At 46.5% G+C, this 22979-nt stretch overlaps 1 protein-coding gene across 3 annotated transcripts in view; it reads left to right on the top strand.

The window, feature by feature from the left end:
* Positions 1–1651: 1651 nt before the first annotated feature.
* Positions 1652–22979, top strand: part of RNF24 (ring finger protein 24) — an 82400-nt gene continuing 61072 nt past the window's right edge. The window contains exon 1 of one of the 3 annotated variants that reach the window (XM_083459118.1): positions 1652–1808. The gene's annotated coding sequence lies outside the window, so the exon portion shown is untranslated. Of the gene's footprint in view, positions 1809–13860; positions 14071–22979 lie in introns of those variants that run through there. The other 2 variants (XM_083459117.1, XM_083459119.1) reach the window with 2 other exon arrangements.

The raw sequence follows: 22979 nt of genomic DNA, 5'->3' as shown, positions 1-22979 counted from the left end.
TAGGAAGACACGCCAGTTTTAGAGGCCCACTGTTCACCATACCCCCCAAAAGAGAGGAAGACACTGGACTTAGCAGCCCAGTTTTGCTCTCACTGATCTGCTCGCTGAAAGTGCTCAAAAGCAGATCCCGTATTTTGCATGTGGAAAGACCCTGGACTCAAACCAGTTTAAAAGGGAAGGATCTCAGATAACAGGGTTTGGATGGAAAGATGCTTGCCCAAAGCTGCAGAAATTATTATTATTATTATTATTAACCTCAACATGTGGGTGCTAGACCCTCCAAGTATCCCTATTTTACAAGGACAGTCCCAGATTTACAGAAGCCGTTCTGGTTTCTGATTTGATCCCAGAAGGTCCCCTTTTCCTTAGGACGTCCCTATTTTCATCGGAGGAATGTTGGAGGGTATGGAGTTATGCCACCTCAGAGCCAAGGAGATAAATAACTCTACACCCGTTAGAAGACATCTGAAGGCAGCCCTGTAGAGGGAAGTGTTTTTTTTAGAATATTTAATGTTTTATGATGTTTTTATATATGTTGGAATCTGCCTAGAGTGGCTGCAGCAACCCAGTCAGGTGGGCTGGGTATGAATAATAAGATTATTATTAGGGAGTAGAGAGTCCCTAGTTTCATCAGAGAAATGTTGGAGGGTGTGGGGGTCCCCCACCCAATTTGAAACTCTCCCAGACCCTGACGTATCTTTGCAAATGTGCTAGTAGTTTTATTGATGACACTGTGAGACTAATAATTTGCTGTTTGCATTGTTTTATGCTATTCTTAATCACTGCATTTATTATGTTCTTGATGATCATTTATTACAATTATATTATATTGGCTGTGATTAAAACAAGAATTTGTTTCTAAATGGGAGGTTTTCAAAGAATATCTGAAAAATAAATATAGCAGTTTAAATTCTGTTGCAGCATTCGAGGAACTTCAGTGATAGTTGCTAGGTAGATAGAAGAAATTAGATTTATTGAGAATAAGTTTAATTATGAAAAAAAATGTGTATTGGCAATACGTAATATGAATTTGAAATATGGAATAGACGGGAAGTTGGGTCTTTAGTGTTAAGACCAATAGATGTTTTATTGTTTGCCAAGAAAATTATGTGTCTATGGTTATTTTGGTAATTTGTGTGTAATTTGGTATTTGTGTTTTTCTGTGTGTGTTTTTTTCTTGTTGTATGTATAAATAAATAAAATTATCTAAAAAAAACAAAACACAAAAAAGAGACTAATAATTTGCTGTTTGCATTGTTTTATGCTATTCTTAATCACTGCATTTATTATGTTCTTGATGATCATTTATTACAATTATATTATATTGGCTGTGATTAAGAATAGCACAACATAAAAAAGAATAGCGCAACATTATCATATCATATCATATCATATCATATCATATCATATCATATCATATCATATCATATCATATCATATCATATCATATCATATCATATCATATCATATCGAGTTCCCACTGTCTCCCTGTGCGAAGCCTGCTAAAAAAAGGCAGCAGAATCGCGCCTGCGCACTACGGAGCGGGAAGCCACGCCACGGGGCGCTTTTTCCTTGCCCTTCGACGGGCAAAGCCTGTGGGCGGGGCCTGAGAAACGGGGCGGGGCGGGGGGTGAAGGGAGACGCTCGCGGGGCGGAGTGTTCCAGCATCCGGGTCCCTTTCCCGCTGTTGTGTGCCTGCGTTCCATCCCGCCTGGCATTGAGCGGCGCCTGTGCCTGTGAAGCGGCTGCCAACGTTCGGAGCAGAGCAGACTCTTCCGCCGGCGCGCAGGCAGCAGCATCTCCTCTGGGTGAGTAGCTAGTCCTGCGTGTGCATTGACCCCCCAAAAAACTCACCCCTCTTCTCCATTCAGGCTGGGGTGGGGTGTGTGAGTCGGGGTCGTTTCCAGCCTGCCATGCAAAAATGAGGTGTCTGGGTATTTTCCCTTAAGGTCTCCAGCCTTCCGTGCAAAAAAATGGGGTTTTGCAGCTTTCTGTATCTCGTGCAATAAAAAAATAAAATTTTGGGGGGTGCTCTGAGGTGTTTCTCTTTGCCCCTGCCTGCCTGCTTGGCTGCGCAGAGAGAGGGCAGTCCTGTCTGTGACTTACAACAAAGAGAGGAGAGATGCGCGTTGGGAGAGGGGTTGCTGTCTGCGCTGTCTTTCCCCTTCCCAGTGGCAGCATCTATGGGGGATTTGGGGTGTGGGGAGAGACTAGGAAGGGAGGAGGTGGGGGCCACCCGCCTGTCCTTTCTCTCTTCCCTCTTTGCCCCCAGTTCCCCAAGGAAAAGAGCGTCCGTCTGGGATGCCTTTGGCTCCAGCTACTGGTTGGGAGAGAGGCGGGTGGTCTGTCCTTGTGCGTCTCTGTGGGGCGTCCGAGTGGGGCGTCCTTTCTCCAGAGATGCTGGGTGGTCCTCTCTGCGCGCTCCCTGCTCTCTGTCTTCTTATGGGGCTGAGATGGGTCGGAGGTCTCTGTGAAGATGGCCTTCCCTGGGGGCGATGAGGGGGTAGCTGGGTCTTGGGGTACGGTTGGGGGTCCCATCTATAGGGCTGTGAGAAGATGCGACGGGGCAGTCTGTAGGGTAGTGCATACGGCTCTTGCCAGGGGGCGCTGTAGAGCCGTGGGGAAGGAATCTTGTCTCATCTGTGGGGCTGGGAGGGAAGACATTTGGTGGGGGGGTACCTGGAACTTGGGGGGTGGGATAGGGGGCCCTGACCTCGTATGCTCCCTGAAACTGTGCCTTTTTCATTCTCTGTATGGGGCTAAGCTAGACTTGGAGTCTGTATGGGGCTTCTGTGGGGCTGAGGAGGCATGTCTCCCCCCAGAGCAGCTGTGGGGCTTGCCATCCCCTTGGAGCCAAGAAGGTGTTTTCTATGGGGCCGTCCAGAAACGGGACAGCTGTTCTGCACAGCACACCTGTATTGCCATCCCTTCTGCGGAAGCATGTGATGCTGGCGTTCTCCGGATGATGTCTGGGTTGTTCCTGGGAACTGGGAGGTGGCCGTGTCGTGCGTTCCTTTCCTGTCAGGTTGTGGGGTGTGTGGGGTGTGTCGTTCCCTAAGGGGTTATTTGACACGTGCACCGCAGTTTGAGGCTGCTGTGGGGTGTTGTTCTGTGGAGCTGAGAAAGCGAGGGCAGGTGTGTTTGGAAATAATGTGGTATCCCTTAGGGGAGATGCCAACACGTCTTGGCAGCGTCGCGGCGGTGGATATATATATATATATTAATGAGTGTCCCGAAAGGGCTGGATCCGTTCTACCCACCTTGGCTTTGGGGGAAAGGCCAGGTCCCCAGGGCAGTGCCCCAGTTTCTAATTCCGTTGTTGCTGTTTTGTTTGGCCGGCCTCGCCAGGTTGCAATGCCCAGTCTCTCTGCTAGTCTGTGTTGAACTGGGTTATGCCAAACAGCATGAGCACCACTGAGTGGCTGCATGGATTTTCCCCTCTGGGTCCTGGATGACTCTTCCTCTGTGCTGAGCGCAGGCCCAGATATCTGTGGATGTGCATGCACTTTAAGCTGTGTTGGTCTGCCATAGTCAAAATAAAAAAATTCCTTCCAGTAGCACCTTAAAGACCAACTAAGTTAGTTCTTGGTATGAGCTTTCGTGTGCATGCACACTGTGTGTATCTGAAGAAGTGTGCATGCACACGAAATCTCATACCAAGAACTAACTTAGTTGGTCTTTAAGGTGCTACTGGAAGGAATTTTTAAAATTTCACTTCAAGCTGGTCCAGCCAGTGGCGTAGCGTGGGTTGTCAGCACCCGGGGCAAGGCAAGTAATTTGCGCCCCCTAACCCGTGGATTTGCGCCCCCTAAGCCTAGCCCCCAGATGTTGCGCCCGGTGCGGCCGGCCCCCCCTGCACCCCCCACGCTACGCCACTGGGTCCAGCTCCTCTTTTAAATGCGAACCATCCAGCCTCCCGTCTTTCAAAAGTTGACAGGAGGGCAAGTTCCCTGGCTTGTTTAAAGGCAGATCAGACAAGATTATAAGAGTGTCTTTTATATGTCTGGAGAGGAAGTTGCAGCAGTTCTCAGCGACTCCCCTCCTTTGCAAAATAGCCTTTGATTATAGAGTGAGCCAGCAGAGCACAGGAAATTCCTAACGCTGAGTAGAAGAGAGTCTGAAAGCACAGAGCTTAGGTTGTGGGGAGTAGCGGGGGGGGGGGGGGGAGCACCAGAACGCAGAGATTGCCAAAGTGGTGCACTCCAGATGTTTGCATGGTTAAAGGGGAATCGGAGCCCCCCCATCAACATCTGCAGGGCTTAGCCAACGTTAGAGACCAACCGCTGCCATAGGCAAAGCGTAAGAGTGTGGAAATTTACCCCGGGGTGTTTGCAGAGCAGCTGGTTTTGATAGCTTGAGGAGCCAATGTAGTTCTCTGGCCCCCTGATGCTGGCCTCTGCCACTCCCTTTTGCAAATATCACAAGAGATGCCAAAGATTTCCTGCGTGTGTGTGTGTATTTCTAAAGAAACTTTGGCAATTCATTTCGATTGCATATTGCTTCTCTCCGGCCTTCCCTTTTTCATCAGTAGTTCCTGATCGCGCCTGCAACGTGCTTAGCAACACGGAAAGCTGGCTTAGTGGCTCTGCTTGCTTGCAGGACTCCTTCGAAATGCAGAGTGCGCTTCCTACTGTCTTATTATCCTTGATTTTGGGTGTCTGCGATTCCCACAGATTCCTCCTTTTTGCTAAGTTGCCTGTGTTCTGCAAGTTCTGTTCGCTCTCTCGAAGTCCAGTAGGTGTACATTGCTGGAAATTTCCAGCTTTTTAAGAAATAACGTCATTCTAACAACAACAAAAGAGGCTTGTGGTTTTCTCTGGGGGAGTTGTGCAAAAACGCTCAGTGTTGCCGTCTGAGACCTCTCTTTCTTTCTTCTTTGATGATAGCTGTCTTCTCTGCATGGAGCCACATGGTGTTAATTTGAGACTAGATGTTTTGGTGAAATTAAACATTAATACATAGTACGTGGAGTAGATGTGTAGCTGTTTTAACAGAGCGGCGAGTTAATTTTCAAACACCAGCCACACTCTGGGGTGGTTTTTTGTTTTTATAAGTGTCGGCATCAATCGTTGGATGTTTTTATGGTAGACTTCTGTGGAACTGAGAGGTTCTGGAGAGCTGGTGTGGCCTAGAGGTTAAGAGGCTGAGCTGATATTTCTCTCTTCTCTGCCATGAACTCACTTGGTGGTCTTAAGAGAACCGGGCTCTCTCTGCCTCAGTCCCCCCACCTGGAAAATGGGAAACAATATTTTTGTACACGCAAAATTTTTGTGACTCAAAGGTGGAAGGTGGTTTACAAGTAGTCATATAAATAAAGAATGCTAGCTTACCTGACAGGGATGATGTGGCATCACAACTAGATGATGCATGTGAAATCCATTGAACACCTTGAAAACACTCTACAGGTGTTAGACATTATCGCCAACATGGTTGTTCTGATCTAAAGGAAACTTGGATTATTGAAAAAGGTAGAGAAGCAAACAGTTCTGTGTGCTTGGATCTACAAATGGGTTTTAACCGACACGAGTGGCACTGTGGTCTAAACTACTGAGCCTCTTGGGCTTGCTGATCAGAAGGTCGGCGGTTTGAATCCCCGCAACGGGGTGAGCTCCCGTTGCTCGGTCCCCACTCCTGCCAACCTAGCAGTTCGAAAGCACCCCCCCAAAAGTGCAAGTAGATAAATAGGTACCACTCCAGCAGGAAGGTAAATGGCGTTTCCGTGTGCTGCTCTGGTTTCGCCAGAAGTGGCTTAGTCATGCTGGCCACATGACCTGGAAAAACTGTCTGCAGACAAACACCAGCTCCCTCGGCCTGTAAAGCAAGATGAGCACCGCAACCCCAGAGTCATCTGCGATTGGACTTTACTGTCAGGGGTCCCTTACCTTTACCTTTTTATTTGCTTAATATTTGCATTGGGAACCAGAAGACCACATCAGTGCAGCAAAATACTGGAATGTCTCAAGACAAATGGGAGGAACAGCTTGCATTTTAAGTTCTGCCAGATTAGAGAGCCTGGATAGGTTGGTTAGAGCGTGCTGCTGATAATGCCAAGGTTGCAGGTCCGATCCCCGTATGGGTCAGCTGCTTATTCCTGCGTTGCAAGTGGGTTGGACTAGATGACCCTCAGGGTCCCTTCCAATTCTACGATTCACTCTGACCCTTAGCATAGAAGAACCGGGGTGGAAGATCTGACAGTCTTCCAAATGGGGCTCATGCTCCCACAACACAACAGAATCAGGAGTGAGACCTTTTCTGTGTAATTGGAACATTAATTGCTCCGTTGGGTCGTCTTTTCCACCTGTGCGCTTTGTAAGAACATCCAAATGACTTTCTTTGTGCCAATGTGCCGTCCACATGGCAGGTGGCAAAGCATGTGGATTGGGAGAATGCAGCAGTGATTGTGTACAAAACCCCTGTCTGGAGTTGTGCATGGCTTTTCCCTGCAGGTACCACTTTGGTTATTTGCCTAAGATCCGGCAGCCCAGCCACTGCTCAAGCGATGCTTGGTGTCCATATCTGGCCTTGCAAAGGGATATTCTTCCAGGTCACATTTGTGCAGCTCTGTCCCTACGGCAGTCGTTGCACGTCCAATGTCTCTCCAGCTTGCATTTATTTCCCTGCCAGACAGAACAGCTGACATGCTCTGTCCTGGTCCTCTTCTCTTGGCACGCTGCAATCTGCATGACGATGGCTAATAAATTAGGAATGTTTGGTTGCAGGGAATCCTCCCTCGGAGTTGAAGGCTAGGAAAGCCGAGCTTGCCTTCCCTTTCAGCCGTCTGATTACTGGACACGAGTTTAATTTCAGCTGCTATATTCTACACAAACAGATGATCACATGGCAGAAGTGTTCCTGGACTGTACAACTTCAAGCTGCAGGAGTGTGGGAGCATTCTGCTCCATTAAAATACATATATACTCCCTGCACATAGAAAACTAAGTGTCAGGGAGAAGCGTTCTAGCCTATCCTTCTGCCTGGCATGCTGTGAATGAGCGCAGGGGAGCCATTCAGACATAAATACATTTTCCCCCGACCTACAGCCTGTAGTGTAAAGATGGGTTAGATTCCAGATCGTTGGAGGTCCAGAGCTGATTAGAAATGGATCTAGCTTGGGTGCTTTTAGAGGGTATATGGAAAGGACTCTGTTCTGCTGCATGAATTGGACCATGAATTGCAAGGAGCTACAACTATTCACCCCCAACCAGCATTCGAAATTCGCCAGGAGTCAGGCGCATTTTGCCTCTGACTATCGCCCATTTGTGACCAAGAGAAGATGCCTGGTTCACCATCTGGAGGCACACGCCTGGGGATCCTTGAATCTACACACCCAGTAGAATTCTGTCCGTGATACTTTATCTGCACAATCAGAATGAATTTCAGGGACCAAAAAATCATGTTGAAAAACACGACTTCTGAGCCGCCTGGCCCAAGAATGGCAAGTGGACATTCCGTTTTGGCGACTGTAACCCAGGTTTAATGAGCCATTGGGCACCTAGCTTACATATCTGAGTTTCTAACACTATACCCTCAATACACACACTTTGCATTAGTATACTTTGTACTAGCATATAGAAGAAATAGGTAGCCTCCATTCTGTCCCCTAAGGAGTGGTGGGGAGGGGAACCTGTGGTCTTCCAGATGTTGCTGTATTGTAGCTCCCATCAGCGTGGTTGGTGATAAGGGATAATGGGAGCTGTAGTGCAACAACATCTGGAATGCTGCAGGTTCCCCACCCACTGTCCTAAAGGAAGCAGCACAGCATCTTGGCCCTTTGGACCTTCAGGGAGCCATGGGAGACTTCAGTTCCCATGCATCCCAGTTTTGCAGAATGCAATGTATATCCTATGAGAGCCAGTGTGGTGTAGTGGTTAAGAGCGGTAGACTCGTAATCTGGGGAACCGGGTTTGCGTCTCTGCTCCTCCACATGCAGCTGCTGGGTGACCTTGGGCCAGTCACACTTCTCTGAAGTCTCTCAGCCCCACTCACCTCACAGAGTGTTTGTTGTGGGGGAGGAAGGGAAAGGAGAATGTTAGCCGCTTTGAGACTCCTGAAGGGGAGTGAAAGGCGGGATATCAAATCCAAACTCTGCTTCTTCTCTTCTTCTTCTTAATGCTATGCTGCTGAGGAAATCCAGGCTGCAAGTAGAGTCTTCCGGAAGTAACGCAAAGAGACGTGGAGCAGGATACAGTGGAACCTCGACTTACGTACGGCTCTACTTACATACGATTCCAGTTATGACCTTCAGTAGGTGCTTCGGGGCAGCGCTGGGGCCTCTGCTGCCAGGGAGAGGGCCCCCATCCCATCCCTGAAGCTGTGGAAGAGGTGCCGCCTGCAAGAGGCACAGCAGGGCGCACTGAAGCCCCAAACCCGCCGAGGAACTAACCTGAGGAAGTCCAGAGAAGAACCTGGCCTGGCAAGGAAAAAAGTGACCCTGGCTGAAGTGAATCAGCTATTTACTGACCCTTGCCCCTCCCCCAGCTTGTAGCCAGGTAAGCCCACCCACCCTCAGTGCCTGTAAGAAGAAGAAAAAGTTTATTTTTTTCACCTACAATACTGTCTTATTTATTTTATAGTACAGTACATTGATTATAGGGACACGGGTGGCGCTGTGGTCTAAACCACAGAGCCGAGGGCTTGCCGATCAGAAGGTCGGCGGTTTGAATCCCCGCGGTGAGCTCCCGTTGCTCAGTCCCTGCTGCTGCCAACCTAGCAGTTCGAAAGCACTTCAAAGTACAAGTAGATAAATAGGTACCGCTCTGGCAGGAAGGTAAACGGCGTTTCCGTGCGCTGCTTCGCCAGAACCGGCTTAGTCATGTTGGCCACATGACCCAGAAGCTGTACGCCGGCTCCCTCGGCCAGTAAAGTGAGATGAGCGCCGCAACCCCAGAGTTGTCCACAATTTTACCTTTATATTGATTATTGCCTTAATTTTATGGGTCTATGGTCTTTTTAGACAGTAAAATCCATGTTAAATTGCTGTTTTAGGAGGTGTTTTTCATCATCAATTCACTTTTCCATTACTTTCTATGGAAAAGTGAACCTCTACCTATGTATGTTTCTAGTTATGACCGGACCTCCGGAACAGATTATGGTTGTAAGTAGAGGTTCCACTGTAGATTGCTTTGATGCTTCATTAGGGTTCCCTGGAACATGGGCGCTGGCATCTTCCCCCTGTGCCACTTGGGAATTAATTCCAGTTCGAGCTGAGAGGATTCCACTCAACCCTATGATGGACCATGCCATTGCTGCTTTAGGCTTGATGTGAAGACCATCACGACTTGCTCTTTTTCTGTGACATGACTGAAGGAAACAAAGGCTTCCCTGCCGTTGTACCAGTGGATTCCTTGACAACTTGCATCACTGGTTCGAACGTGTATTAAAGATTAACTAAGGCTGCGAGCATCCTTGCACCATTGAAAACAAAGTTATAAAACGTGCTCTGAGACCTTGTTTCGGAATGCAAGAGGTTTTTGGTGTCTCGCTTCCTTTGTGTATACAAGAATTTGCTACCCCTTTGCTGTGAGTGAGATATATATTGCATGTTCGGACACCAGTTCAGCTCTGTGCAAACCCCAACACACCTGGGTTATGGAAATCTTAGGCTGTGCACCTTAGCCCACAAACATGGTAATTTTCATTGGCCTCTATGTGGCTTGCTTCCAAGGAGATGTGCTGGGGAAGAACTGTAACTGAGTGCTAGGAAACATGCGAAAATTCCAATGTTCAATCTCACATAAAACCCCAGAGCTGTTGGCTGTTAGTGAAGACAAAACTAACTTGGATTGCTCCAGTGGTCTGATTCCACATAAGGCATCAATCCTCTGCTGGAGTAGGCACAAACTCCACTGGTCATCTCTCCTAGCGCTGCTTTAACAGTCTCAAAAGTGCCAAAGAAATTTCTTCTTTCTAGTATTGCAGTGGAATTGGCGCGCACGCCAGCATGCAAGTAACCATGCTTTTGTTTTTTAGCAGATATGGCCTTTAACGGATATGGTGCCACGGAGATTTCTACAGAGGTACCTTGGTTTACGAACTTAATCCGTTCCGGAAGTCCGTTGTTAAACCAAAGCGTTCTTAAACCAAGGCGTGCTTTCCCATAGCAGCAGGGGACTCAGTTTCCAAATGGAACACACTCAACAGGATAAGCTGGTCTCCGACCGTAATAAATTATCTATCTATCACTCAACAGGAAGCGAAACATGTACTGCTTCCAAGGCAAAGTTCACAAACCAAAACACCTACTTCCGGGTTTGTAGCGTTCTTCATCCAAGTTGTTCATAAACTAAGCTGTTCTTAAACCAAAGTACCACTGTACTTAAAGAAAGCACGGTTTTCCAATTGGAAGCAATTGCACTTGCTGTTTGTCATTGCATCTTGAGAACTGGTCCTTTCGCCCGGCATTAGGCACATACAAAGGTGCTTTCCATCAAGTCAGTGACTCTGCCGGATTTCAGGAAGTGGTCTCTCTCCCACTTGGAGATGATGGGGATCGAACCTGAAACCTTCTGCTTACAAGGCAGAAGCTCTTCCACTGAGCTATGCTCCTTCCCAGGCATTCCTGGACTAGACAGATCTCTCATTTGATTCCCCATATGGCAGCTTTCACCATGTGTATTATTAATTTTATTTTTGGCAAAATGTACCTGCCGCTCGACCGACAAAATACCTCCAAGCCGTTTGCATAAAATGCTGTGAAACAGATATTTAAAACAGCGGCGAAGGTGGACTTTAAAAACAAATAAAATTGTAAAAATAAAATTTCCAAACGAAGATAAAATGATTAGATTTTTTTTAATGTCCATAAATAATGTTTAGATTGCTTAAACAACAACAACAACAACAACTTTTTGGCAGGCATCGAACAGAACAGAGAAGGCAGCTGCCTAATATTAACATATTGATACTAATAAGGCAATATAATTGTAAACATGATGGGAGAGGGAAGAGGGAGCTCTGAGGAGCAGATGGTTCCCTGGTTTTTACTTCCTTTTGCCAAACCTGTTCTGGCAGGAGAGTTGACACGTGGCCATTGTGTGTTGATTTATCTGCAGTGCTTTCTTAAAATGTTCCTCCACGTGGCTTCTGTAACTCTTTCAAGTACTGTTCCATTGATGCATCACTTCCATCTATTCCCTTGTATCTCAGATTGCTTGCAGGACTTTGGAATCAATTCTGGAACTGGCGCTTAGACAGCTTCTTTTGCCGCATACTATGCGCTCGCTCACTCACGCAGTCACAACCCTTACGAAGAGACGTCATAATACATGTCTGATTTCACACCGGCAGAGGTCATGCTTTGGTTTAGTGGCGGGGTGAGGTTGACTAAGGTTTGCCTCGCATTTGACACCTTGTTCTGTCCACATTCTTTGTGTGTTTTGAATTATGTTGGTGGCTCGGGCGCAAATCAGCGGATCGGATTAACATTTGCTGTGCGCTGGTCTAACACCCGGCCCTGTGATCTTTCCCTGCTTTTCAGCAGCGAGGTCACAGATGGGGCTGTGCCCCATATAATCCGACATCCTGTTCTTGCAAGCAGGACCTTAGCCCTCTACAGTCCTACAATCTCCCAGTGTCTGATAGCTAGATAGGTTTATTGTACAGTGGTACCTTGGTTCTCAAACTTAACCCGTTCCGGAAGTCCGTTCCAAAACCAAAGCGTTCCAAAACCAAAGTGTGCCTTCCCATAGCAAGTAATGCAAAATGGATTAATCCGTTCCAGACTTCTAAAAACAACCCTTAAAACAGCAATTTAACACTAATTTTACTCTCTAACGAGACCATTGAGCCATAAAATGAAAGCTATAAAGAGTGTACTGCAGTCACACAATAAATCAATCAGTAGCTGAACTGGGTTCTTCCACACAGTCGCAAAAACAAAAAAAGAGAGCTGCAAAAACGAAAACGCAAAATAAATAGCAAAAACAGACAGACCTCAGCGTAACACTCAAAACGGAAGTGTGGCACTCAAAACGGAAGCGTAACACTCAAAACAGAGCACGTTCGGCTTCTGAAAAAAGTTCACAAACCGGAACACTTATGGTGTTTGGGTTCCAAGTTGTTTGAGTACCAAGGCGTTTGAGAACCAAGGTCTCACTGTATTGTTAGACGTAGGTGACTGGCGGCTGCTAGCCGTCGCAAAGATCCCACCGTCCTGTGCGCAGACTGGAGGGAAAGTTTGTGAGCACTGGCAACAAACTGTTGTCTCGCAGCTTGAGGGTGGTGCCTTTCAGATCGTTCAGACTGCAGCTCCCGCCATCCTTGACCACTGGCCATGCTGACTGGGGCCGATGGGAGTTTGGAGACCAACAATGTTTAAGGGTGTGTTATGGGAATCTCTGTTGTTTTTCCTGTAGCTGAGTAACATGGCTGCCCATGTGGAAATTAGGGTCCACGATGGAAGGAGGTGGATGTTTCCTGTTGCATTTGTGCAAATGGTGTCACCTTAGTAGGTAAGCACTGTACGTTTACCTGCTTTTCACTGCTCAGCTTGTTGTTGAAATCCGTCTGTCTCGGGAGACAATGGAATATATTTATTTATTTATTTATTTATTTATTTATTTATTGCCCCCCCCCAAAAAAAACAGGAAGAAAAATCATAACCAAATTAAACCATAAATTTTGGTTGACTTCCAACCACTCCCCCTCTTGGTTCCACTATAATATACCGTATTTTTCACTCTATAAGACTCACCTTTCCCCTCCTAAAAAGTATGGGAAAATGTGTGTGCGTCTTATGGAGCGAATGCAGGCTGCACAGCTATCTCTGAAGCCAGAACAGCAAGAGGGATCACTGCGCAGCAAGAGGGATTGCTGTTCTGGCTTCTGGGATTCAGAATATTTTTTTTCTTGTTTCCCTCCTCCAAAAACTAGGTGCGTCTTATGGTCGGGTACGTCTTATTGAGCGAAAAATATGGTACTTGTTTATGCACATCCATAAAACCTTATATAGTTAACAATCCAATTTTAAAACCTTCTTCATCTTGGCTGGTCTTGGCCTGGAATCCAATCTCCAAAGTCTTTCATTCAAACAATTCATCAAGTCCTGTACATCTCAAAATCATAACTTCAGGGTTTTTTAACAACAATCATTTCCCACAATTTCTTCAAATCTTTATATGTTTTTTACCTTTGGGGGTGAAGTCAAGTGGTTGGAACTTGCAGCGCCTGCTGTGGCTGCGGAGACCGAGAGACATGTTTTGTTGCAGCTGGGGCAGAAGAAGGCGTCCGGTTGTGCTGCTGCAGATGCGCCGTGACATTTCTTCTCCCTATTTTCCTCCAAGTGCTCGTTCCTCCTTTGGTCAGTGCTGTGCGTGGATAACCTGATGATCTGCCTCCAGGCCCTGCGGTCGCCTGCAAGGGGTTGACGTTGCCAGACTTCATGTCACGTTTGCAGGCATCTTTGTAACGCAGAGTTGGTGCCTGAAGCCAGCTCCCCATAAAACATATCCTTGAGAATCCTGACATCTTCCATTCTGTGTGCATGACCAAGCCAGCATAGATGTCGCTGAGATGGGAATGTGGACATGCTGGGAATGCGAGTTTGGGAGAGCGTGACTCAGTTTGAGACTCTGTCCTGCCATGTGCAAGTGGGAAATAAACAGGTACAGTCAAACCTTGGTTCCCAAACGCTTCCGTTTTGGAACGTTTTGAATGCCAAAAACCCGGAAGCAAGTGTTCCTGTTTTCGAACATTTTTCGGAAGCCGAACGTCCAATGCGGCTTCTGTTTGAGGACAGGAAGCTCCTGCAGCCAATCGGAAGCCTCACCTCTGTTGTCGAACATTTCGGAAGCCAAACGGGCTTCCGGAACAGATTACGTTTGACAACCACGGTTTGACTGCATCCTGAAAATGCCATTTCTCTCCAGTATTCTTTCCTCAGTGGGAAATGGACTCAGCTTACGTACAAAGCTATCCTTGCAACTTCCTCGTGATCGGAGGAGTGTGAAATGCAGGGATCAAAAACCGCCTCATTGCCGGTCCTTTCGAATGGAAATCCTTTTGCTGGAGGAGTTTTCCAGGTGTGCTTCCAGCTGTTCCTTGTCCTCAGCATCTGCAGATCCCACGCGAAAGGTACATGTTGGAAGGGAAGCGGCACATTGATTCATGCAGTCCATTGATTCGCTTTCCACTGTCGGCGAAGTATTGACAGCAGTAAATGGAAATTGTATCCTGTTGGGGATATATTAAATGCAGGCACATCATAAAATTCACACAAATGAACCAGCTCGACTTTATCTCTCTTCTTTGTTGACAAAAAGATTCTGCGGCAGGTGCTGTTATTATAAAAGCTATTCTGTTGTATATAAAAGTTAAGCCTTTCCCTTCAGCGGCGCAGAGGAAGGAGAGCGCGGTTTATGGAAAATCGGCTGCTTGGCAGATCGTGCTCAAAAATCTTGAAAGAGAAGTTGGAAGGCAATGATGGCATAAACCTCAGGGGAGAGGGTTTTTAAGAAAATGTTGTTTTATTGAGTTCTGAACAATCTAAACGGTACAATAAAAAGTAACGATGGCAGCAAAGCAATCGCAGCTCTCTTGCAATTTGTTCCATTAACTAAGACATTCTCTGAGAAGACAGAAACAAGGAGCGGAAACAAAGATGGACTCAGATTAGTTCATCCAATCTCCCTGCATGTGAGGCTGGGGCTTTGCAAGGTACAGATGAGGCACTGATAAATAGAAACCACGCAGTTAAAAACATATCTGGTTTAGCCTGGCCGTTGGTTAATCTGAAAGGTTTGTTTTTCTAATTACATAATGCCTTAAGGCCGTGGTTCTCAGACTTTTCAGTCTTGGCCTTTAGCCGTGGCCACACTTTAGAATCAAAATGTGCTTGCACCACATCAAAGTTTTTATGGATAAGAAATACGTCGGAAAACAAAAAGAAGCAACTCCTAGCCGTGCTTGATTTCTGCCATGGAACACAACTGCTTTATGATATGTTCATGGGACAGCCCTGAAGGCAGTCCTGTTTAGGGAAGTTTTTAATGACTGATGTCTTAATGTATTTTTAATCTTTTCTTGGAAGCCGCCCAGAGTGGCTGGGGAAACCCAGCCGGATGGGCGGGCTATAAATAATAAATTATTATTATTATTATTACTTATTATGGGACACCCAGAAAGTACAAAACAACACAGCTAAAAAAAGAACATGAATCATTCCCAAAATATAATTATAAACAAGCCTCTTACATACATACCTGAGGTATGTATAGAAAACACAGTGAGAGGTGTGAGCTTGCTTTTGCCAGGTAACCTCTGTATTGGGTCTAATTAGATCAATATAGGACAAATTAGACTTAGGCTAGGTCTAATTTGAGACCTGCTCATTTCTGATCTTTCATGTTTGTCAGAGTTGAAAATCCCTTTTCTCAATTTCCTTGGTATTCTTTGATGGTCTTGCTCTCATTTTGAAAAGGTATCTACCCATATTCTGCAAATAAAAAAAAATATTATTTTGATGCTACACTGAAATGTTTAAATGTCTCTTTGATTGTCCTTGAATCTTCCTGCCACACTTGCCATCCTCTCCTGACCCACCAGTGTGGAGTGCCATACTCTTGGAGAACCACTGGTTTACAGCAAAGGGATCCCGTGGCCATACAAATGTTTTTGGGACTGCAGCTACCATCATCCCTGCCCATTGGCTGAGTTGTCTGGCTAGGGCTGATGGGAGTTGGTAATCCAACAACTAGAGCAGGGCCAAATTTGGGTATCCAAGCTGTTTTTGGACTACGACTCCCATCATCCCTAGCTAGCAGGACCAGTAGTCAGGGATGATGGGAATTGTAGTCCAAAACAGCTGAAGACCCAAGTTTCGGAAACACTGACCTAGAGAGTCACAGGTTCCCCATCCCTGTCTTATAAAGAGTAGACTCAAACTCTGGCCTCTTGTGTCTCAGCTACGCATGAGAGTCCTGGGTTCAAATCCCAGCATCTCTAGGCAGGGCAGGGAGAGATCCTGCTCTGAGCTACACGGACCATTGTTCTGGCTTTGTATAAGGCGGCTTCCTAGGCTCCAAGCGCTGTTGTGTTGGCTTGAGCTTCTGTGATGTCATGGAATGTTCACCAATATCCCAGATGAAAGGGAACAGTGTCAGCCACAGAAATCTTAAAAGCAGACGCTAATGAAATGGGCAAGACCTGGAAGTGGGAGATGGGCTGGTGGCTGTAAAGTCAGGACAGTGGCAGAGATGCTGGTGGTCGGGGAATCAAGTAGGAAGAGGATCAAGTAGATGCAAAGGGACCCCGGGTGTGTGTGAGAGAGATTTCGCTGAAACAGCGCCTGGGAACAAGAAGGCATCTCTGCAATGTGTAAAGCAACAAAGATGCTTTGAATGGGATCTTTTGTTGTTGTTCTTTATAAGATATTTATTGAAATTTTACAGACAATAAAAAGTTACAAGATTAAAAATAAAAATAAAAAAGAATAACAATAATAAAAGAAAAAGAGATACAAAAATACAAAAACAAAGCACATAAAAAGTAAGAAAAAATTTAAAAAGAAATCAATATTTTCATGTCTTATATTTCATTTACTTGTTTCCTGACCTCCTCACACACCCCTTTTTTGTATTCCAGTTCACATAGTTAATTCAGCAAATCCTTACCCTCTATCATTTATCTTTACTCAATATCTTAACCTATTATAACTATATATTTTAAACCATTATCAATCCATATTCACATATTCTTATTAATCTTTTTACCAATACCGCTTATTTTCAATCCAACATCCCTTTAACCTTCGTTAATTTTACAGTATTTCTGCAAGTAGTCTTTAAATTTCTTCCAGTCTTCTTCCACCGCCTCTTCTCCCTGATCTCGGATTCTGCCAGTAATTTCTGCCAATTCCATGTATTCCATCACCTTCACCTGCCATTCTTCCAGGGTGGATAAATCTTGTGTCTTCCAATACTTTGCAAGCAATATTCTTCCTTTTTTTGTTGCATACATAAAAAAAGTTCTGTCCTTCTTTAGCACCAATTGGCCGAATGGGATCTTTTGGACTGGAGAGCCCCGGGTTTAAAGAAGCAGAGCGAATTACGTTTCACATATTAATATAATATCTGTGAAAGCTGATGCCACAATAGAGTGGTTAGTGCTTAAGATGCAACAAGGCTCTCTTGTTTATATTAATAACAATTCTTCGAAGTGCCTTTGGCTGTGGGTCGCTGGTTATATAACACGTGCATCAGCCTTGGCAGTTCACCTTGGGACAAGGAATCCAACAGAATGGATCTCTGCGCCTGGCCAGAATCAGCTGAAATAAATCCAAGGAAAACCCCCTAAGCTTCCTCAAACAGCGTTCAAGAGTCAGGCTTGCATCAATGCTCTCCAGGGACTGAGATAGGTGTCGTGTCGCCAGGGTGGATGTGGGGTTTTGGCAGATGTCTTCCCTCAAAAGAGTTTGCAAAACTGAGTGAGTGAGTGAGTGAGTGAAAGCTTGATGGATCCAATCTGGGAACTCACCCCTCTAACCAGCTACAGTCCCTTTGGATTCAAAGGCAAGGAGGGTGGCTGTCTTGGTTTTCAATACCGTGAGCAAATCCACCTCTAATTATCCCTGCAAGTAGAGATTAAATATCAACGGAGCAGGTGCGATTGCTGCTTGGAACACGCAGCTGGGATCTGGGATAGATGACCCATCTGTTTTTTTTTGCCAGGTAAGTCGTGGAAGCAGATGGCCCAACTGCCGTGAAATTGCCCAGCCTGTCTCTGCTAACAACAGAAACATCTCGGAGGGATGTCGTTGGTGGCTTGGCGCACAACTTGGGCACAATGCCGCACGTTCAGCCCTTGAGATCTTGGGTAAAGAGCCCACTTTCTGAAACTTTGGGATGCCCTTACCTGAGTAGATGGGACTGGTTTGATGGGCCAAAGTCGAAGCCATTTCCCAGAATGTCTAACCCTCTTTTAAAGCCATATAGGTTGGTGAGTGGGACGCGGGTGGCGCTTTGGGTTAAACCACAGAGCCTAGGACTTGCCGATCAGAAGGTTGGGTGTTCGAATCCCCACGACGGGGTGAGCTCCCGTTGCTCGGTTCCTGCTCCTGCTAACCTAGCAGTTCGAAAGCATGTCAAAGTGCAAATAGATAAATAGGTACCGCTCCAGCGGGAAGGTAAAGGGTGTTTCCGAGCGTTGCTCTGGTTTGCCAGAAGTGGCTGATTCATGCTGGCCACATGACCCGGAAGCTGTACGCCGGCTCCCTCGGCCAATAAAGCGAGATGAGCGCCACAACCCCAAAGTCAGCCACGACTGGGCCTAATAGTCAGGGGTCCCTTTACCTTTTTTAGGTTTGTGAGCATTGTTGTTTAGTCGTTTAGTCGTGTCCGACTCTTCGTGACCCCATGGACCAGAGCACGCCAGGCACTCCTGTCTTCCACTGTCTCCCGCAGTTTGGTCAAACTCATGCTGGTACCTTCGAGAACACTGTCCAACCATCTCGTCCTCTGTCGCCCCCTTCTCCTTGTGCCCTCCATCTTTCCCAACATCAGGGTCTTTTCCAGGGAGTCTTCTCTTCTCATGATGTGGCCAAAGTCTTGGAGCCTCAGCTTCAGGATCTGTCCTTCCAGTGAGCACTCAGGGCTGATTTCCTTCAGAATGGAGAGGTTTGATCTTCTTGCAGTCCATGGGACTCTCAAGAGCACCATAATTCAAAAGCATCCATTCTTCGGCGATCAGCCTTCTTTATGGTCCAGCTCTCACTTCCATACATCACTACTGGGAAAACCATAGCTTTGTTGGCAAGGTGATGTCTCTGCTTTTTAAGATGCTGTCTAGGTTTGTCATTGCTTTCCTCCCAAGAAGCAGGCGTCTTTTAACTTCGTGACTGCTGTAACGAAATTGGTGAGCATAGTTTAGCTGTATGAATAAGTCATTTCTTTTCTATGTGCCAGATCTTCCAACATTCAGCTTCATGGGATCTCCACCAGTCCTAGTGTTATGAGAGAGGGAGTGAAGTTTTTGGAGAGCCTCTGCACACTTTTTGGAGGAAGTGCTTTCTCTTTTGCCTCTCCTGAATCTTCCGACATTTTGCTTCATTGGACATTCCAGTTTTATGGAAGAAGGGGAAGACACTATTCTCTAGCTGCCTTCTCCACATAACTAGTACACTGAATTCTCTTTTCTGCTCTTATGTACAAGTTATGCGGGTGATAAAGACTGCATTATCTGTTGGCAAAGCTTTTAGAAACCGCCGCGCATTTCATTGAGGCCTAGTGTGTCAACAAACCCTTTTCCGGTTCCAAGATTTTGCAGCTTGCTCTCCGACGTAGGTAAATTCCATTTTGTCTTGCCTCCCATTCTTTCTACTCTAAGCCATGATGATGATAATAATAATAAAAACCATTCATTGTTCTATTTATGGCTGAGCCGTGCCTGTGCTTATTGGCCAGCCTCCAAAGGAGTTTCTTCCAGGTGTGCCCAGTCTTGGCTCTCAATTCCCCCCTTTCTGGAGCGATAGACGCCCAACCCTTATCACAAACTGCTTATGGGACTCCCTCCAATTTCAAATGCCACTTGCCATCTGGCACGGGCACCTCCTTTTCGAAGAACTGCGAGCCCGGCCTCCCTTGGATGTGGTTGCATGGTTCAGCAGATTCAGTTCATGATACAGCCGTACCGTGGATCCCCAACGCCCTGGAACTCAGACGTTTTGGCTCCCGAACGCCACAAACCTGGAAGTGATTGTTCCTGTTTGCGAACGTTCTTTTGGAACCCAAACGCCCAACGGGCTTCCACAGCTTCTGATTGGCTGCAGGAGCTTCCTGCAGCCAATCAGAAGCTGCGATTTGGTTTTCAAACGTTTTGGAAGTCGAATGACATCTGAAGGCAGCCCTGCTTAGGGAAGCTTTTAATGTTTAATAGATTATTGTATTTTAATATTCTTTTGGAAGCTGCCCAGAGTGGCTGGGGAAACCCAGCCAGATGGGCGGGGTATAAATAAATTATTATTATTATTACTATTATTATTACTATTATTATTACTATTATTATAATAATATTCCGTTCGACTTCCAAGGTACAACTGTATAGAGAAGTTTCCTTAGCTTCAGCCTTGTGGCCAACCTGGTGGCTTCCTGATGTTTGGGCCTGCAACTCTCACTAGCCATAGCAGGCACAGTTTTGTTGGCTTGGGCTACTGAGAATTGCAGTCCCAAAATACCCGGAGGGCAACAGATTGCACGAGACTGGTCTACTATTATGGACTGGCTGGATGCAGAACAATGGTGGTGGTGGGGAACCCCCAACAGAAAAAGGCTCAGGGCCCGGGGATTGGTGGTGGGATGGCGATGAGTGGTCAGAGGGAGAAGAGGGAGCAGACTGGGAAGAGAAGGTGTCAGAAGAGGCAACAGGGTTTAGTGAGCAGGAAGAGGCTGTGCCAGACAGCAGTCCAGAGACAGAAGCAGAGGCTGGAGAGGAGGCAGGGAGTCAAAGAGGCAGAGATGAGTCAGGCTGCTGAAGATGAATCCAGGGACTCTCCCCCTCCTGCTGCAACCAACTTCCCTCCCCCTGGTGTCCCAGGACACGGAGAGGAATGAAGAGGGCAGAGCAAAGAGAGACAAGGCATCAGCTTCTGAGGAAGAGAAGGGCAGATGAGAGGAGGCTTTAGCCTAGTTGCCACTGAGGTGGCCAGCCTGTGCTTGGGCTGTACCTGCTCAGGCTGCACTTAGGAGCTTGCATGTTGGACTTCTTTGCCATATAAGCAAAAACATTGCATGCAGAAAAGTAGCACATCATGGAGAAAGAGCCCTGACAGGCTCTCTTTCTGTGTGCATGGAATGTGTATGAAGAAGCAACCAACTGTGTGAGCCTATACTGCACTTCTGAATAGTACTATTTAGACGGAGGTTAACAAACCTGGGGGAGAAGGAAATATGGGGAAGGGAACTGGCGGAGGTGAGGAAATCTTGCATCGATTCGGAAACAGGCAGCGTAATCTTTGGCTGCTTGCCTCTAGTCATGTATCTTAATGCTTAAATGTGGAGTTGGAAACTGGGTCAGTCATGTCTAATGGTCATTACGGCCTCTAAAATATCCTGCCCAGCAGCTTCCTTTGTTAAAAATAGGATGGACTGTGGCTTAGTGGAATGTACATGCGGAATGTGCATTCCACGTTCTGCAGGTGGCATGTCCCGTGTTCAGTTCCTGGCATCTCCTGCTACCTGATCCTTCTGGCAGGCGATGCCAAACACCTGTGTCCCAAGGCTGTGGGGATCGGCTGACAGTCAGACTAGGCCAGTATCCTCTAGGTCAGTGGTTCCCAACTACGTACTGCAGACCACCCACTTTTCAAAAGCCAAGCCACGGGCCCCCTACTTAGGAAAATGTTGATATTTATGGTAGAGGGACCCCCCGGGTGGGTTATGTCCACCAATTGGGACCATTGCTCTAGATGTTGTCGACTCTAGCTCCCATCACCCCCAGCCGCTGGTCACTCTGCCTGAGGCTGATGGAAATTATAGTTCATTAGCATTTTGGGGGAGGGTGCCATTTCTGCTACTCCTGGTTGCATTGGGTTAGAATGATGGGACAATGGCTTGGCTTGTCAGCTTCCTGTGGTCCTAAGGCATCTGGGTGTACCTAAACAGCCTCTAAAGGAGCGTCTCCATCTCCATCGTTCAGCCCAGACACTGAGGTCCTCCTCTGAGGGTCTTCTGGCGGTTGCCTCATTGTGCAAAGTGAAGTTACAGGGAACCAGGCAGAGGGCCTTCTCGGTGGTGGCACCTGCCCTGTGGAACGCCCTCCCATCAGATGTCAAGGAGATAAATAACTATACAACTTTTAGAGGACACCTGAAGGCAGCCCTGTATAGAGAAGGTTATAATGTTTAATGTTTTATTATGTTTTTGTATATGCTGGAAGTCGCCCAGAGTGGCTGGGGCAACCCAGTTAGATGAACAAAGTGTTGTTGTTGTTGTTTATTTTGCCCCCAGACACACAGTTTTGTAGAAGAGTTGTGCTTGGGCCCTGCTTAAGAGTTTCCCCAGGCAGGCCCGTGCAGAGCTTGTCTGAGGCCAGAGATGGGAGTCTTGTTGCAATAAAATTGTAAACTCAAACAGAAAAGCAGCCGTTCCGGTTACATAAGAGGGCAAGGGAGCTCGGATAAACCAGTTTATTTTGCAACATCTCCACCGCAATATCCTTTACATAGCTGTTTATACACAAGAAGCTCAAAAGTTAGCAATCAACTGTACCTGGCGACCTGCTCCAACCGACTCGCAGTCCTTGGGACATGCCACCTCAGCAGCAGCCCCTAATCTGGTTTAATTTCATTTATTATCTATCATCATCATCATCTTTTATTATTATTAATTAGCTTTTCATTCACACAAATCGCAGAGCAGCTCACAAACGACAAACACATAATAGAGCATCACAAATGCAACTTGAATCACGTAGAATAATAAACAAGTCATCAGTAGCTCTGTTGGTTAGAGCGTGGGGCTGATAATGCCAAGGTTGCAGGTTTGATCCCCGTATGGGGCAGTTGCATGTTCCTGCATTGCAAGGGGTCAGCCCCGATGATCCTCAGGGTTCCTTCCAACGCTACGATTCTGATTTTTTTTTGGGGGGGGAACACTATTCACAAAACTACTAAAATCACAAGCTGAAGAGTACATGTTTCAGCAGAAGTTCGTATTGCTAGATTCACAAAAGTACTGCATCATTCATAATCTGCAAAGCAATATTAGCAACTTTAGGAAGCCAGCAACCAAAAATAAACCAAGCGTTGCCAAAATCGTACACTCAGCCTTCCCACCCCCATGACTCATAATCTTACACACCAGTTCATTAAAAGACACATGCGCCTAAAGGCTGGTGGCGGCAGCTCCATTCTGAAGGTTCCTCAGGCTGGAGGGCGGGTGGGAAAAGCCTTTGCCTGATCTGACGCAACACACTAGTATGCAGTAACGCAGCTGCAGATTTTACCATCAGAGCCTTGCAGTGCATACGGACAGACAGGGCGTTTGGCCCAT

Source organism: Podarcis liolepis (assembly GCF_965112155.1).
Source record: "Podarcis liolepis genome assembly, chromosome: 9".
Lineage (NCBI taxonomy): Eukaryota > Metazoa > Chordata > Lepidosauria > Squamata > Lacertidae > Podarcis > Podarcis liolepis.
The sequence above is the reverse complement of the archived record's forward strand: the minus strand, read 5'-3'. Positions and strand labels throughout refer to the sequence as shown.